The sequence below is a fragment of the Papio anubis genome, chromosome X, assembly GCF_008728515.1.
Source record: "Papio anubis isolate 15944 chromosome X, Panubis1.0, whole genome shotgun sequence".
NCBI lineage: Eukaryota > Metazoa > Chordata > Mammalia > Primates > Cercopithecidae > Papio > Papio anubis.
In genome coordinates, this window is record NC_044996.1 from 57,052,898 (window position 1) to 57,071,798 (window position 18,901).

Here is an 18,901-nt window from a genome sequence, read left to right on the forward strand (position 1 = left end):
ACTCTACAAGCCAGAAGAGAGAGGGAGCCAATATTCAACATTCTTAAAGAAAAGAATTTTCAACCCAGAATTGCATATCCAGCCAAACTAAGATTCATAAGTGAAGGAGAAATAAAATCCTTTACAGACAAGCAAATGCTTAGAGATTTTGTCACCACCAGGCCTATCCTACAAAAGCTCCTGAAGGAAGCACTAAGCATGGAAAGGAACAGCTGGTACCAGCCACTGCAAAAACATGCCAAATTGTAAGGACCATCAATGCTAGGAAGAAACTGCATCAACTAACAAGAAAAATAACCAGCTAATATCATAATGGCAGGATCAAATTCACACATAACAATATTAACCTTAAATGTAAATGGGCTAAATATTCCAATTAAAAGACACAGGCTGGCAAATTGGATAAAGATTCAAGATCCATCAGTGTGCTGCATTCAGGAGACCCATCTCACATGCAGAGACACATATAGGCTCAAAATAAAGGGATGGAGGAAGATTTACCAAGCAAATGGAAAACAAAAAAGGGCAGAGGTTACAATCTTAGTCTCTATTAAAACAAGCTTTAAACCAACAAAAATCAAAAGAGACAAAGAAGACCATTACATAATGGTAAAGGGATTAATTCAACAAGAAGAGCTAACTATCCTAAATATATATGCACCCAATATAGGAGCACCCAGATTCATAAAACAAGTCTTCAGAGACCTACAAAGAGACTTAGACTCCCACACAATAATAATGGGAGACTTTAACACTCCACTGTCAACATTAGAGAGATCAACGAGACAGAAAGTAAACAAGGATATCCAGGAATTAAACTCAGCTCTGCACCAAGTGGATCTAATAGACATCTATAGAACTCTCCACCCCAAATCAACAGAATATACATTCTTCTCAGCACCACATTGCATTTATTCCAAAATTGACCACATAGTTGGAAGTAAAGCACTCCTCAGCAAATGTACAAGAACAGAAATTGTAACAAACTGTTTCTCAGACCATAGTGAAATCAAACTAGAACTCAGGATTAAGAAACTCACTCAAAACTGCTCAACTACATGAAAACTGAACAACCTGCTCCTGAATGACTACTGGGTACATAATGAAATGAAGGCAGAAATAAAGATGTTATGTGAAACCAATGAGAACAAAGACAGAACATACCAGAATCTCTGAGACACAATTAAAGCAGTATGTAGAGGGAAATTTATGGCACTATATGCCCACAAGAGAAAGCAGGAAAGATCTAAACATGACACCCTAACCTCACAATTAAAAGAACTAGAGAAGCAAGAACAAACATTCAAAAGTTAGCAGAAGGCAAGAAATAACTAAGATCAGAGCAGAAATGATGGAGATAGAGATGCAAAAAAACCCTTCAAAAAATGAATGAATCCAGGAGCTGGTTTTTTTTAAAAGATCAACAAAATTGATAGACCGCTAGGAAGACTAATAAAGAAGAAAAGAGAGAAGAATCAAATAGATGCAATAAAAAATAATAAAAGGGATATCACCACCGATCCCACAGAAACACAAACTACCATCAGAGAATACTATAAACACCTCTATGCAAATAAACTAGGAAATCTAGAATTGGATAAATTCCTGGACAAATTTACAAGAAAACAAACAAACAAAAACCAACCCCATCAAAAAGTGGGCAAAGCACATGAACAGACACTTCTCAAAAGAAGACATTTATGCAGCCAACAGACACATGAGAAAATGCTCATCATCACTGGTCATCAGAGAAATGCGAATCAAAACCACAATGAGATACCATCTCACACCAGTTAGAATGGCAATCATTAAAAAGTCAGGAAACAACAGGTGCTGGAGAGGATGTAGAGAAATAGGAACACTTTTACATTGTTGGAAGACAGTGTGGTAATTCCTCAAGGATCTAGAACTAGAAATACCATTTGACCCAGCCATCTCATTACTGGGTATATATCCAAAGAATTATAAATCATGCTGCTATAAAGACACAAGCACACGTATGTTTATCGTGGCACTATTCACAATAGCCAAGACTTGGAACCGACCCAAATGTCCATCAGCGATAGACTGGATTAAGAAAACGTGGCACATATACACCATGGAATGCTATGCAGCCATGAAAAAGGATGAGTTCATGTCCTTTGTAGGGACATGGATGAAGCTGGAAACCATCATTCTCAGCAAACTATTGCAAGGACAAAAAAAAAAAAAAACAAACACTGCATGTTCTCACTCATAGGTTGGAATTGAATAATGAGAACACTTGGACATAGGAAGGGGAACATCACACACCAGGGCCTGTTGTGGGGTGAGGGCGAGAGGAGGGATAGCATTAGGAGGTGTTCCTAATGCAAATGACGAGTTAATGTGTGCAGCACACCAACATGGCACATGTATGCATATGTAATAAACCTGCATGTTGTGCACATGCACCCTAGAACTTAAAGTATAATAATAATAATAATAATAATAATAAAAACAAAAGGAAGTATGCATTCTAAATTTGGCAATCAGGAAAAAATGTGAATCTTAGATGATTCAAATTTAATCCATACTTACTGACTGCTATAGATCAGCCAGATGATATGCTAAAGTCTTATACCATAAATCTTACTTAATATTTATAATGCTTTTTGTTGTAGATTCTAATGTTTCAATTTTATAGATATTAATAAAGTTTTTCTAATACTGGTTAGCAATATTTACTTATTAAAAAATTCTATCAAATGCCTGCTGTGGTCACAACTGTTGAATTATTTTATTTTTTTCCATTAAAATTTTAAATAATAATTTTAAAACACAAAAGGTAACTGGTTATCCATATACAAAGGGTGCTTTCTCACTGTTGGAGTTAGACACTTCATGATATTGAAGTTATAATTTAATTCAAATATTTGAATGGTGCTAGGCACCTTGGACATGATGATGAATGGGACAGCATGCCACACCTTGAGATGTCGCAATTCAATTGGGGTTCAGACAACTAAACAGGCAATGTCAGTAAAATTCGATGTCAGCCATTAATAAGAAATACTTTATGGTGAATAACTCCCCTTAATTGTCTTAATTGGTCAAGTACACGAAAATTCCCAGTCCTTCAGGCTTAAGTTAAATTATCTTCAAAATGTATTATTAGCTATTATGTAGGATTTCTAGGGAGTATTTATACAGAGTATCATTAAACTCATGATATTTGATCCAGAGACTGCTCCAGTTTCCAAGATCATTGCAACTTTCAGCTTGACTGAAACAAGTGAAAAATAAATCACCTGCCTCGTTATTGTTGTACAGTTGATCCTAGAGATGAAAGCCACAATTAAGGCACGTTAATACAGATAGGCAGTGTTACCACGTTTTACCTCCCAATAGTCCTCTCTGCTTTTCTGTCAATTTCAAAATAAATACATAATTCCTAAACAGTGTTTAGAAGTTTTCATTAACATTGAGGCAGAGGAAACTACCTGATGAATCTGCTGTGACCACTTGGATTAGAAGCCAACAGCAAAAGTTAGCATGTGAAAATCATAGGTAGCAGTTATATTTCAAGGATGAGTAAAAATGCCAGCATACTTAGGGTTATCAATCATTATGATTAGAAAATCGATATGGTAGGTACTTCAAAAACACTTTGATATCTAGGTTCACCTCAATCGCTACCCAGACCCTTAACATCCCTAAACAAAGGACCATTTAACTGGCTTTGCATTTGACTGGACTGAGATTGAATAGCTTAGATACAGTTTTCAGTTTGGCTGAATACCAATCAAGATTCATTTATTCTAACTCATATAGTGCCCCATGCATTCAACTTCTTTACTATTCAGTCAAAGAAAGAAAGGACAGAGCAAATATCCATCCTTCAGTGGGTTTTTTCGTTGTTGTTGTTGTTATTGTTATTGTTTTACCCGGAAGTGACAGTTGTGCTCTCATTTAATGGAAATACTGGTAATATTCCTTTGTGAGGTATAATGGGCTTTGGTGAGTATAATAGAAATTCATTACAAAATTGATAGTTTCATTTTCTTTAAGATGCTACATATTCTAATATACTTGTAAAAATCCGTTAAATCCTGGACATTTCCTGTAGATATGTATGTGTACAGGAAAGATGCACTTGAACTCCCTGAAGGTCTTTGCAAGAAAGCCAGATAAGTAAACAGTTTCGTTTTAAATCTAAACTGCTGATTTGTTGAGGAATAATAGCAGTTTTTCCTGGGCTATCTGGTACCAACTTTCAAAACTGTAAGGAATTTATCCCATTCTAAACACAAGAATTTAATTCAAGTCAAGCCTTATTTCTTTCAGATTTTTATGTTAAGATAATCCATACATAGGTATATGCAAGTAATTGTTATATATTTACATGTACATGTATTTATTAAGCTATACCTGCCATGCATAATGGTTCCTCTGATGGATCTGTTCCAAGTAAATTGAAAACCTTCTGGAAAGGATTCAACATTCTAGATGCCATTAAGAACACACATGATTCATGGGAGGAAGTAAAAATATCAACAGTAACGGAAGTTTGCATGAAGTTGATTCCAACCCTCATGGATGACTTTGAGGGGTTCAAGACTTCAGTGAAGGAAGTCACTGCAGATGTGGTGCAAATTGCAAGATAACTTGAATTAGAAATGGAGCCTGAATATGTAACTGAATTGCTTCAATCTCATGATAAAATTTGATGAATAAGTTGTTTCTTACAGATGAACAAAAAAAGTGGTTTCTTGAGGTGGAATCTAATCCTGGTGAAGGTGCTGTGAAAATTGTTGAAATGACAATAAAGGATTTAGAATATTCCATAAACTTAGACGATAAAGTAGTGGTAGAACTTGAAAGGATTGACTGTAATTTTGAAAGAAGTTGTACTGTGGGTAAAATACTATCAAACAGTATTGGTTGTTAGAGAGAAATCTTTTGTGAAAGGGAGAGACAATCAATGTGGCAAACTTCATTACTATCTTATTTTAAGAAATTGCCATAACCACTCCAAATTTCAGCAATCACCATCCTGATCAGTCAACAGCCATCGATATGGAGGCAAGACCTTCCACTAGCAAAAAGATTACAATCCACTGAAGGCTCAGATGATCATTAGCATTTTTTAGCAATAAGGTATTTTTAAGTTAAGGTATATACATTGATTTTTAGACATGATGCTATTGCATATTTAGTAGACTACATTATAGTATAAACATAACTTTTATATGCACTGAGAAACCAAAAAATTCACACAACTCTATTGTGATATTCACTTATTGAGGTGGCCTAGAACAAAACCTGCAATACCTCTGAAGTATCCCTGTAACTCAATGGTGTATGCTGCCTTCTGTATTAATTTACTGGGAATTGAAATATTTATTCATGTAATTGTATCGCCTTATAAAGAAAAATTCACAATAGGATAATGAATTAGAGCTAGGAATTCTTAAGTATTTTAGGAGTTATCAATGTCAACATTTGCTGAATAAGGCACTCTAAAATGGGTAGCAAAATTGCGTCTTACATTCTTCCTCCTTACTTAGTAGCTGAATCAATAAGCATCCTTATACATAAAGTTATGATGAGCCAGTAAAGGTTAAATGTAAACTATCACATAACTATATATATCATGAAAACTAGTCTGCTTTGCTTTGGATTGTCTTGGCTATTCAGGCTCTTTTTTGGTTTCATATGAATTTTAAAGTAGTTTTTTTTTTTTTTTTTTTTTCTAATTCTGTGAAGAATGTCAATAGTAGTTTGGTAGGAATAGCATTGAATCTATAAATTATTTTGGGCAATATATAGATCATTTTTATGATATTGATTCTTCCTGTTCATGAGGATGGAATGTTTTTCCATTCATTTGTGTCCTCTCTTATTTCCTTGAGTAGTGGTTTGTAGTTTTCCTTGAAGGGGCCCTTCACTTCCCTTGTTAGTTGTATTCCTAGGTATTTTATTCTCTTTGTAGCAATTGTGAATGGGAGTTCATTCAAGGTTTGGCTTTCTGTTTGCCTGTTGTTGGTTTATAGGAATGCTAGAGATTTTTGCACATTTATTTTGTATCCTGAAACTTTGCTGAAGTTGGTTGTCAGCTTACGAAGCTTTCGAATTGAGACAATCGGATTTTCTAGATATAAGATCATGTAATTTGCAAACAAAGGTAATTTGACTTTCTTTCTTCTTATTTGAATACCATTAATTTATTTCTCATGCCTGATTTTCCTGGCCAGAACTTCCAGTACTATGTTAAATAGGAGTTGTGAGAGACGGCATCCTTTTCTTGTGCTGGTTTTCAAGAGCATTGCTTCCAGCTTTTGCCCATTCAGTATGCTAAGGGCTATGGGTTTGTCATATATGATTCTGATTATTTTGAGGTGTATTCCTTCAATACCTAGTTTGTTGAAAGCTTTTAACGTAATGGGATGTTGAATTTTATTGAAGCCCCTTTCTGCATCTATTGAGATAATCATGTAGCTTTTGTATTTAGTTCTGTTTGTATGATGAATTACATTTATTGTTTTGCATATGTTGAACCAACCTTGCATCCCAGGGATGAAGCCAACTTGATCATGGCTTTTTGATGTGCTGCTGGATTTGGTTTGCCAGTATTTTATCGAGCATTTTTGCATTGATGTTCATCAGGGAGACTGGCCTGAAGTTTTCTTTTTATGTTGTATCTCTGCCAGGTTTGGTATCAGGATGATGCTGGCTTCATAAAATGAGTTAGGGAGGAGTCCCTCCTTTTCAATTGTTTGAAATAGTTTCAGAAAAAAATGGCAGCAGCTCCTCTTTGTAACTCTGGTAGAATTCAGTTGTGAATCCATCTGGTCTAGGGCTTTTTTTTGGTTGGTGGGCTATTTATTACTCCCTCAATTTCAAAACTCATTATTGGTCTATTCAGGGAGTCAATTTCATCCTGGTTCAGTCTTGGTTAGGTGTATGCATCCAGGAGTTTATCAATTTCTTCCATATTTTCTAGCTTATATGCATAGAAGTGTTTGTACTGTTCTCTGATAGTTGTTTGTACTTCTGTGGGGTCAGTGGTGATATCCTTATTATCATTTCCTATTGTGTCTATTTGATTCTTCTTTTTTTTTTCTCATTAGCCTAGCTAGTGGTCTATCGTACTATTTTCTTCAAAAAATAGCTCCTGGATTTGTTAATTTTTTGAAGTGTTTTTTGTTTCTTTATTACTTTCAGTTCCGGTTTGATGTTAGTTATTTCTTATATTTTGCTAGCTTTGGGGTTTGTTTGCTCTTATTCTCTAGTTCTTTTACTTGTGATATTAGTTAATCGATTTGAGATCTTTCTACCTGTTTGATGTGGGCATTTAGTGCTACAAATTTCTCTCTTAACACTGCCTTAGCTGCATCGCACAGATTCTGGTATATTGTCTCTTTGTTCTCATTAGTTTCAAATAACTTCTTAATTTCTGCCCTAATTTCAGTATTTACCTAGGAGTCATTCAGGAGTACGTTGATCAATTTCTTTGTAGTTGTGTAGTTTTGAGTGACTTTTCTAATCTTAAATTCTAATGAGACTATGCTGTGGTCTGAGAGACTTTTTTATGATGTCAGTTACTTTGCATTTGCTGAGGAGTGGTTCACTTCCAATTATGTGATCAATTTTAGAGTAAATGTCATGTGGCCATTGGAGGAATGTATATTCTGTTGTTTTGGGGTGGAGAGTTCTATAGATATCTATCAGGTCTGCTTGATTCAGAGCTGAGTTCTGGTCTCAAATATCTTTACTAATTTTCTGTCTTAATGATCTTTCTAATACTATCAGTGAAGTGTTAAAGTATCCCACTATTATTGTGTAGGAGTCTAAGTCTCTTTGTAGGTCTCCAAGCACTTGCTTTATGAATCTGGGTGCTCCTATATTATGTGGAAATATATTTAGGATAATTAGCTCTTCTTGTTGAATTTAAACCTTTACCATTATCTAATGCTCTTCTTTGTCTTTTTGATCTTCACTGGCTTAAAGTCTGTTTTGTCATAAACTAGGATTGTGACCCCTGATTTTTTTTGTTTTCCATTTGCTTGGTAAATTTTCCTCCATCCCTTTATTTTGAGCCTTTGTGTGTCTTTGCACATGACATGGGTCTCTTGAACACAGCATACCAATGGGTCTTGACTCTATGCAGCTTGCTATTCTGTGTCTTTTAATTAGGGCATTTAGCTCATTTACATTTAAGGTTAATGTTGTATATGAATTTGATCCTGTCATTATGATGCTAGCTGGTTATTTTGCAGACTTGTTTATGTAGTTGCTTCATAGTGTCACTCATCTATGTACTTCAGTGTGTTTTTGTAGTTGCTGATAATGGTTTTTCCTTTCCATATTTAGTGTTTCCCTCAGGAGCTCTTGCAAGGCAGGCTTGGTGGTGGCAAATTCCCTCACCATTACCTTGTCCAAAAAGAATCTTATTTCTTCTTTACTTGTGAAGCTTAGTTTGGCTGGATATGAAATTATGGGTTGGAATTATTTTTTTTTAAGAATGTTGAATATTGGCCCCCAATCTTGTAAAGTTTCTACCGAGCGGTCTGCTGTTAGTCTAATGGTCTTCCCTTTGTAGGTGACCTGGCCTTTCTCTCTGGCTGCCCTTAACATTTTTTCTTTCATTTTGACCTTGAAGGTTTAATGATTTTGTATCTTGAGACAGATCTTCTCATGGAGTATCTTATTAGGATTCTCTGGATTTCCTGAATTTGAATGTTGGCCTGTCTTTCTAGGTTGTGAGATTTCTCCTAGGTGATATCCTGAAGTGTGTTTCCCAGCTTGGTTCCATTCTCCCTGACCACAAATCAGTCATATGTTCAGTCTTTTTACATAATCCCATATTTCTCTAAGGTTTTATTTGTTCCTTTTCATTCTTTTTTTTTTCTCTCTATTCTTGTCTGCCTGTCTTATTTCAGAAAGATAATCTTCAAGCTCTAAGATTCTTTCCTCCACTTGGTGTATTTGACTTTTGATACTTGTGACTGCATTGTGAAGTTCTTCCTTTTTTTTTTTTTTTTTCAGCTCTATCAGGTCATTTATGTTCCTCTTTAAACTGGTTATTCTGGCTATTAGGTCCTGTAATGTTGTATTATGATTCTTAGCTTCTTTGCATTGGGTTAGAACATACTCCTTTTCCTTAGTGAAGTTCGTTATTACCTACCATCTGAAGCCTAATTCTGTCAATTCAACCATCTCATCCTCAGCCCAGTTCTGTGCCTTCTTATTTGGAGAAGAGGCACTCTGTTCTTTGAGTTTTCAGCATTTTTATGTTGATTCTTTCTTGTCTTCACAGGCTTATCTACCTTCAATCTTTGACGTTGCTTACCTTTGAATTGGGCTTTTGTGGGGTCTTTTTTTGTTGATGTTGTTGTTGTTGTTGTTTTCTCTTTCTTTGTTTCTCTTTTAATAATCAGGCCACTATTCTGTAGGGCTGCTGTGGTTTTCTGGGTGTCTACTCCAGATTTTAGTGGCCTCATTCTCTCCTGCAGCTGGAGGTATCACTCGTGAAGGCTATGAAACAGCAAAGATGGCAGTCTGGTCCTTCCTCTGGGAGCTCCATCCCAGAGGGGTACTGACCTCCCAAACATTCCTGTAGGAGGTATCTGGAGACCCTTGTTGGGAGGTCTCACCCAGTCAGGAGAAATGGGATCAAGAACCTGCTTCAAGAAATGGGATCAAGAACCTGTGTAAAGAAGCAGTCTGGGTGCCCTTTGATGGAGTGGGTGTGCTGTACTGAAGGGAACCCACTTCATCCAGAGCACCCAGACGCTCCAGAGCCAGCAGGCAAGAAAGACTAAGTCAGCTGAACCACAGAGACTGCAGTTGCCCTTCCCCCGAGGTGCTTCATCCCAAGGACTCCATCCCAAGGATGTCAGAGTTCTGTCCGCAAAACCCTGACTGGAGTTGCTGAGATTCCTGCAGGGAGACCCCACCCAGTGAGGAGGGATGGAGTGGGGTCCCATTTAAAGAAGCAGTCTGGCCATTAGTTGCCACAGCAGCTGTGCTGTACTGTGGGGAATTCCTCCTGGTCTGGACCACCCAGTTTCCTGGAGCTAGCAGGCCAGAATGGCCTATTGAAGCAGCAGAGATAGCAGCTGCCCCTTCTCAACCCTGTGAACTTGGTTGTCTTAGACAGTCTTCAGGCTGCTGCCACTGACTGGCTGGAATTCCAAGCCAGTGGGTCTTAACTTGTGAGGTGCCATGGGAGTGGGTCCCACTGAACAATACCACTTGGCTCCCTGGCTTCAGCCCCCTTCCTAGGAAATGGAAGGATCTCCTGCCTCTGGGGCCAGAGTATGCAAAAACTCACGGGTTTCTATGCGTGCCTGAGCTGATGCCAAGAGTCCACACAGCTCTGTGCTTTGGATCCAATGCCTTGGTGATGTGGGCTCAGGAGGGGATCCCCTGGTCAGCATGTTGCAAAGATCTATGGGAAAAGCGTGGTTTCCTGGGTGGGGTCCCACAATCACTCGCCACCTCCCTTGGCTGAGTGTAGGGGCTTCACTGGCTCTGTGCTGCTGCCGGGTGGGCTGTTGCTCCACCCAGCTTTTCCTCACTCTCTGTGGGTCACCCTGACTGCCTAGTCAGTCCCAGTGTGAGAACCTGGATACCTCAGCTGAAGGTGTAGAATTCACTCACAGTTTTTGTTCTCTGAGAGATCCCCAGAACACAGCTGCTTCTAATTGGCCATCTTGGTTCACCCCCCACTTCTCTTAACCTTCACAGAATGGAAGAGAATAAAGGCCTTGCTCTGGTACTCTGGATTAAGTTTTGGATTAAGAGAATAGTGTGGATGGTTTGATCTTCTATCCATCTAGGCCACTAAAATTTTCTCCATGTCTGAAATAAGGTTGTCTTACTTTATCTTTCATATGTTCACTGTATTAGCACTTCTAATTTCCTTCAATACATTTTTCTTTGCTTAGGTCTCTTGTTAGACACAAGAGGCTAACTTTTGGCCTATCTCTACTTTCGATGTGCCTTCTGACTAAGCTTAAACATTTCTAGCTTTCGACTTAAAGTGAAAGATGTGCAACTCTTCTTTTCACTTGAATACTTAAAGGTCATTGTAGGGTTATTAATTGGCCCAACTTCAATATTCTTGTGTTTCAGGAAATAGAGTGAACTGGGACAGGAAAGGGTCTAGGGAATGAACGATTGGTGGAGCAGTCACAACACACTCAATATTTATAAGTTAGGTTTGCTCTCATATAGTTGCAGTTTGTGGCACCTCACAACAATTAAAATAGTAACATCAAAGATCACTGGTTACAGACAACCATAATAGATTAAATAATAATGAAAAAGTTTGAAGTATTGCAAGGATTATTAAAATATGGCACAGATACACAGAGAGCATATGCTATTGGAAAAATGGTCCTGATAGACTTTCTCAATGCAGGGTTGTCACAAACCTTCAATTTTCACAAAAACACAGTATCTGACAAGTTTAATAAAGTGAAGCACAGTAAAACAAGTTATGCCTGTACAAACCATGTGACTGTGTGAAGGTGTATTAGGGCTGTAGTGATTTACTTTTAAATTACACTTTTATAAAAGGATTAATTGTGGTGGTCAGAATTGGTATATTATTAGAAGCCCTGAGACATGAGGTTCAGTTCCTGGGGCACATGCTCCAGGGACTTTTCAGTTGAGAGTTCAAGTCCAAGAACAGAAGGTTACTCTTTCCTGGAGACAAGAAGAGACATCCTTTTGTTGAGCTAATCTAGTGTTTCACCTTGAACCTTACATCAAGAGAAGAATATGAGGGGTTCTTATAATGATTCATGTTTCCTAATAGTTAATCATCAACACTGAGAGTAAATTGCATAGTGTTGTAACATTTTCCACTTCTTGATATGGAATAATTAAGGTATCACTTAGTTGTGACTTTTACTTAAGGTTTTGTTTGACAAGAATAAAAAACAAAAAGTATTTGTAAAAATCTACATATGTTAAGATGTGCAGAATTTGACTGACATGGATTTGAGTCAGAGGTCAATTGTTGAATTTTAGAATATATGACCAATTTCAAATTTTTAATTAAAAATATTTTTATGCTAGAAGAACTCTAATATAAGTCATCTGTAAATTAGGTATGTTAAGCCTGTTTTGTTTCAGAAATAAACCAAATGTTTTTATTTTTATTATTATACTTTCAGTTCTGGGATACTTGTGCAGGACTTGCAGGTTTGTTACATAGGTATACACATGCCATGGTGGTTTGCTGCACTCATCAACCCGTCATTTACATTATGTGTTTCTCCTAATGCTACCCCTCCCCTAGCCCCCCACCCCCTGACAGGCCTCAGTGTATGATGTTCCTCTCCCTGTGTCCATGTGTTCTCATTGCTCAGCTCCCAATTTTTTTTTTTTTTTTTTAAAGGAGGCTCTTATCGTAGGTTCTAGGCGGGAATTATGGAACATTATATCATGCCTGAAGTAATGAAAACGAAAGTGAAATTTTGAATGTGGCATTAGCCTCAAATTAGAACATTTGTTTCCCCTAATATGTTTCCTTATACAAGAAGATTGGACTTAAGAGTAAAGAGACTAGGACTGGGCTTTGAGGAGGTGCTAACCTCAAATAAATTATTCACCTTTAGGGCTTCTCTAGAGTCTACCACACTTCAGGCATTAGCTATTTAAAAGTAAATATTCCATCCTCTATCAGAGAGGTCAAACTTTAATTTCCCACCATTAATTTTTACCTAGATTATAGAAACATCTTATATTACAGGAACTTGGAATGAGGAAAAGGACAGAGAGAGGCATGAAGGCTGGTAATGGGAAAGTGAGATGGCCCCAAGCTGGCTCCGTCAGATTTTTCTGGAGTTAACTAAACATTACATCATTTATTCACTGTATCTAGGATGGAGGACTTTGTAGCCATCTTAGTTACGGAGATCCTCTCGAGGAGCTAAAGTCTCTTCCTCGTGTTACCACCACCTATAGTACTGGACTTAGAAAGTATCCTTCTGCCAAAAAATTTATATGACTAGCTTCTAGTCACCATAGTGTTAAGTTCAGCAAATCCTTGTGATACTTTTTCTGCATTTGGTGGTGGGAAAGATGCTGATTGCCTGGGGACTAGAGTGAACTCAGCAAACACAAATCTTTACTTCTTAGAAAAGCTATCAGAAAGTCACCAATAAAAAGGAGCATATAAAAGAAAAAAATCATCTCTTGAAAAGAAGTGTGGCATGAGTGTCTCTTGCTGGAATTCAAATACTGCACTTAATTGCACTAGGTTAAACTCCTTTGAGCAGAAAATGATGATACTGTGTTACTGAAATTTATTTAATACGATATATTATGCCTTTGGGGGGACAGCAGAGAAGGAAATGAAACATTTTTAGATCATTACCACTGGCTGCACAAATCCTGAAGTCACGACAAGATGTGAAAGTGAGTCTCAGGAAGAAAATAGAAACGTGGGGTTCTGTGTTAAAGTTTTAATGAAAGAAATGCTGAATCTGAGTAGTCAAAGGTTGAGTCACATGTTATAGTTTCTTCAGTTTTAGTTCAAAATGAAACAAAATTTTTATAGTCATTTTAGCAGTTACCTTTATTATCTAGTTTTCTTTTTTTTGTATATGGATAATAAACTAGCAGATGGTAAATTGTCTCTCTTATAAACGATGTTATTTAAAATAAAACTTGATTCAGAAGCAGGTTTAACAGTAACTCCCGCTCCCACCCTCATTTCCACCCCTCCGAGGAAGAGAGTAAGTACCCTAAGGAGGCCAGAGAAGAGGATGGTTTGAAGGAAAAACTGGTTAATCTCCATGTTGCTTAATTTGTTGCCCTTCTGTCTACTCCCCTATTATAAACAGCAGTAAAGATCATTTTAAAGGGTGGCTCTGAACTTACCTTTACAATTATGGGAACTATATTCTACTCCACAACAAGGCTTGGGAGTAGAAAAATCCAAGAAATACTGTGGCTGGCTGCAGTCTTAAAGAATAAATTAAATGGGTGGAGAGAGCAAACCCAAAAGCCTTTAGAGCCTGAGAAAATAGCAGGTATGTGTGAAAACGCTGCTAAGTGGTGGGGCTTGTTGCAACCTAGACAGCTTAATAGCTGCCTGAAGGCAGATTCAGATTCTTTTTTTTTTTTTTTTAATTTATTTATTATTATTATACTTTAAGTTGTAGGGTACATGTGCATAACGTGCAGGTTTGTTACATATGTATACTTGTGCCGTGTTGGTCTGCTGCACCCATCAACTCGTCATTTACATCAGGTATAACTCCCAATGCAATCCCTCCCCCCTCCCCCCTCCCCATGATAGGCCCCGGTGTGCTGGTCAAACAAAATATATCAGTGGGCCCGTACCCACCAACAGGGGCTAATTCACTCTTTGCTGAGGACCTGGCTGATAAATACATACATACATACATACATACATAACAAATGTTTAATTCATAAAAGGGACCTTGAAAATTCTGAAAAGTGGCCCTAAACTTTCAGTTGGAAAATCTTCTGGGTGGTTCTCTATTAGTGGTGAAATAGGGTTTCCTAAAGAGGTGATATTTGACTTGGAGATTGAAGGATGTGTAATATTTTGCTAGGTCATGAATTGGGATATGAAAAAGGGCATAAATAAATGCACAGAAGCAAGGAATGTGTTAAAGAAACAGCAAATAATTTAGTGTAATACGTGGTGACAAATGAGGCTGGGAATAAAGGTTGAGGCATTGTAAAGGACATTGAATTCCATGTTAAGAAATTGACCATGTTGAACACTCTGCTTAGTAGCTGGAAAGATTGATCAGATGAATTCTTTATTGTTCTTTGAGAACAAGAATCTGTGGGAGAAAAGTCTCAAGCATATCTGGTGGACAATGACTTCTAAGGTTCACTGTCCTTCCTCAGGGACACTTATGAAAAGAAATGTCACAGGGAAAGAGGATGCTTTTATCTAATCTAACCTTCTCATTTCACTGATGGGGAACTTGACATAGCTTGTTTAAGCTTACACAGGTACGAGAACTAGAATATATCTTTTTTATTGTAGCAAGGCGAGCTGCAGACAAAACCCCTCAGACACTGAGTCAAAGAACGAAGGGCTTTATTCGGCCGGGAGCATTGGCAAGATTCACATCTCAAAAGCCGAGCTCCCCAAATGAGCAATTCCTGTCTCTCTTAAGGGCTTACAACTCTAAAGGGGTCCACGTAAGAGGGTCGTGATCGATTGAGCAAGCAGGGGGTACGTGACTGGGCTGCATGCACTGGTAATTAGAATGGAACATAACAGGACAGGGATTTTCACAGTGCTTTTCTATACGATGTCTGTAATCTATAGATAACATAACCAATTAGGTCAGGGTCGATCTTTAACTACCAGGCCCAGGGTGTGGTGCCGGGCTGTCTGCCTGTGGATTTCATTTCTGCCTTTTAGTTTTTATTTCTTTTTTTCATTGGAGGCAGAAACTGGGTATAAGACAATATGAGGGGTGGTCTCCTCCCTTATTATTACCTCAGACTACCTATCCAGTAGTTTCAATCCAATTTCTCTTTGCAAGGCTGTTTTATTTTGCTTTCGTTTTCGAGATTCTCGAGTTAGCCAAAGCTGTATATCACTTCTAAAGAGCTAGGTAAGTTTCTGTCAATGAAATCAATAGAAGTTGATACTCTATAGTCTCCAGGCGTGAAGAAAGTCTTTCATGGGATTCCTAGCTAGCGTCTGCTATTTTAGATGAGCTATGCAAATGATTTGAAATCCATTGCAAATTAACTGTGCCATGTCTGTTACCACAATCTTGGACATGTTGATTTACATTCTCTTTTCATTGCTGATTAATTTTCTATCATGAGCTGTCTCCCTTTGTATCTGCAAGTTTGATCTAATTCAAAGGTAGAAGAGTTAGATGCCCATGTGGTGTGATTTGAAGTCCAATCCCAGCCAAAAGTTTCTAATCATAAGCCTAAGCTCATTCTTTAAGGGTCTGCTACAGGCATATACATTTTAATAATGTCATATCTCCATTACTGATTAGAGCTCATACAACTAGAAAATGACCCTTATCTCCTTTAATGCATTTTGTCCTAAATTTTACCTTTATTATATTCATAACATCATCTTTGACACTTTGTCTTTGAGTTTGATTAATATTTCTTTGTAACATATGAATTTTAAGTGCATTTAGGCGTTCCATTCCTGAGAGAGATCACACATTAACCAGGTAACATATTAGCAGGGATTAGGGTATTAGTTTATCTAATTCATCCATTGTGCTAATTTTCTGCTGATGAGTAACAAATTAACACTAATATAGTGATTTAAAGCAGTACAAATTTGTTACCTCATAGTTATGTAGGTACAAAGTGCAGCAAAGCTCAACTGATTCTCTGCTGAGGGTGTCACAAGACTGAAATCAAGCTGTCTGCTGGACTGTTTTTATATGGAGCTTCTAGGGAAAAATCTCCTTATCAACCTTATTCAGGTTGTTGGTCAAACTCAGTTCCTTGTACTTTTAGGACTAAGATCCCCATTTCCTAGATGGCTGTCAGCTGGGATCCTCTCCTAGCTCCTTAAGGCTTCCCACATTCCTTCTAAGGCAGTCCCCTCCTTCTTGAAATCAACAAAGGTCAATTCTTTATTATGGTTCCAGTCTCTCACTTCCCCAGTCTCTCACTTCCCCCTTCTACCGTACTCTTCTACTATTAGCTGGAGAAAGTTCTCAGCTTTCAAGAACTCGTGCAATTAGAATAGGTCCACCCAGATGATCTCAACTTTTTAAGGAGCAAACCCTAATAAAAAGAACACAGAGCTCTCTATGTTTTGAAGATTATAGGAAATAGGAGAATTTCTTGGCTATGGGCTGGTTCTCCACCTTTGGTATAGCACAACATGCAGGTAGTGGTGAGGGACACAAGGCAGTAAAAGGATTCAGTATGGCTGTCAGGCAAAGGGAGGTAAAGGAGAGGGAAACATGTTGGCAGATGTATAGGGGAGACCAAATAAAAGAAAATTAGTTTCTACTTCCTAATTTTGCCTTGGGTTTGTCCATAGGACAATGTAAACCAGCCACAGATCCATAGTATATCTGATATAAGTGATCTCTTCTGAGACGTGCATTTTCATTGTGGTGGAAAGAACAATACTAGTTTTTTCCTACAGAATCTTACAGTGCCTATTAACTATTAAGAGAAAGAGGTAGAAGACAAGGTCATTCTCCCAGCCTTATGTAACAATAGACGTATGTGTGCAATATGAAGTAATAATAGTGTCATTTGCTTATCATGACACAGCCCATTAGGCTAAATATATATAAACTCCAGATGACAGCAGAGAGATCCCAAAGCAGCTTTTGTATAGTAAGCTTAATAAGGGTAACTGCAACAAGGGCCCTCCAAAAATTATTGACTATTACTTCAAACTATTAAGGCCACCTGTTGACATCAGAGAAGCAACAGTAGACTGTTTAGCTTAGTGTACAGCAATCAAGGATGTGGTAGTCTTTTTTTTTTTTTTTTTTTTTTGAGATGGAGTCTCACTCTGCCACCAGGCTAGAGCATAGTCACACCATCTCAGCTCACTGCAACCTCCGCCTCCTGGGTTCAAGCAATTGTCCTGCCTCAGCCTCCCGAGTAACTGTTACTATAGGCACGTGCCACCATGCCCATCTAATTTTTGCATTTTTTTAATAAAGACAGGGTCTCACCATGTTGGCCAGGATGGCCTCGATCTCTTGACCTTGTGATCCACCCACCTCGGCCTCCCAAAGTGCTGGGATGACAGGCATGAGCCACTGCACCCAACCAGTAGTCATCTTTAAAACAGAACCAAGATCTTGAAAACAGATCTTGTAACAGAAACTGAAAATGGAAACTAGAAATCAAATAACAAATTTATGCTTGTCTTCCAAAATAGATTGGCTATAATGCATCCGTCTCTTTGGTCCTTTAATTTAATAGGGACTAATGGCATAATCTTTGAATTGTAAAAGGTACAGAAACGGTCAAGGAAAAATGGGTATTTTTTTTAGTAGAAATGAGTTATATAATTCAAGATTAAATTGGACAGTTTCCTATGACTCCGGTATCTTCAATCCTCTCATTTACTCAATTCCTTCAGAGTTGATAGAATCAGTTGTTGCACCTTTGCTAAGGACATTGAAAACGCCAATCCACTGTGCCATGAATAAAGTCATTTAGTCACAGCCTAGAGGTAAAGTTTGTATTTCTGACTTTTCTCTTTTTGCCTTTGATTTTTTACTTGCCTACTTCCTCCAATATCATTCCAGTGAATGTTGAGGTATTTGTTTTTACTAGCATTCTATGTTCTGTGTAGTTACATTGTCTGTGGATATGAATAATTAGAGTGTGTAATAACTATCGAGATGATGATGTCTTTCTGTGAATAAAGGCACAAATATAGATTTGAACTATGACCTTCAGATTTTAAACTTTTCTCTGCTGCCATGCTAAATCGTTTTTTGTTCTTAAAATGAGAAAAAGGGGTTTAAGTTTTTATAAAATGCTTTACTACTTAGACCATATTGAAGTGGCATTTTATGACTTTCATGAGTGGCAGTAAACCACATTTCACTGATCTTGTTTTATAAGTCACAATGCATTTTTTAAGATGAGATACCAATTCATTCTGCCGAATGTAGTTGGTTCTATTGATGATAAATATCACACAGGAGAGAGCAAGTTCTCTAACTGTAAAACTGTTCTTGCTTTGTTTCAAGAGAATTAAAGAATAAATAACACAAAAAATAAAACCAAGAATGTGTATGCTTGTATTCCATGTGTGAGATTAAAAACATCAAGCATCAGCTGTGATATTGAAGTAGCAAACAATTTACTTATTACCTATTTTTTCCATGGGATAAAAATAAATTCTCCAAAATGCACTCCCATTTTTATATGCTCCATTTCCTCTTACTTCCTCTTCGGCTAG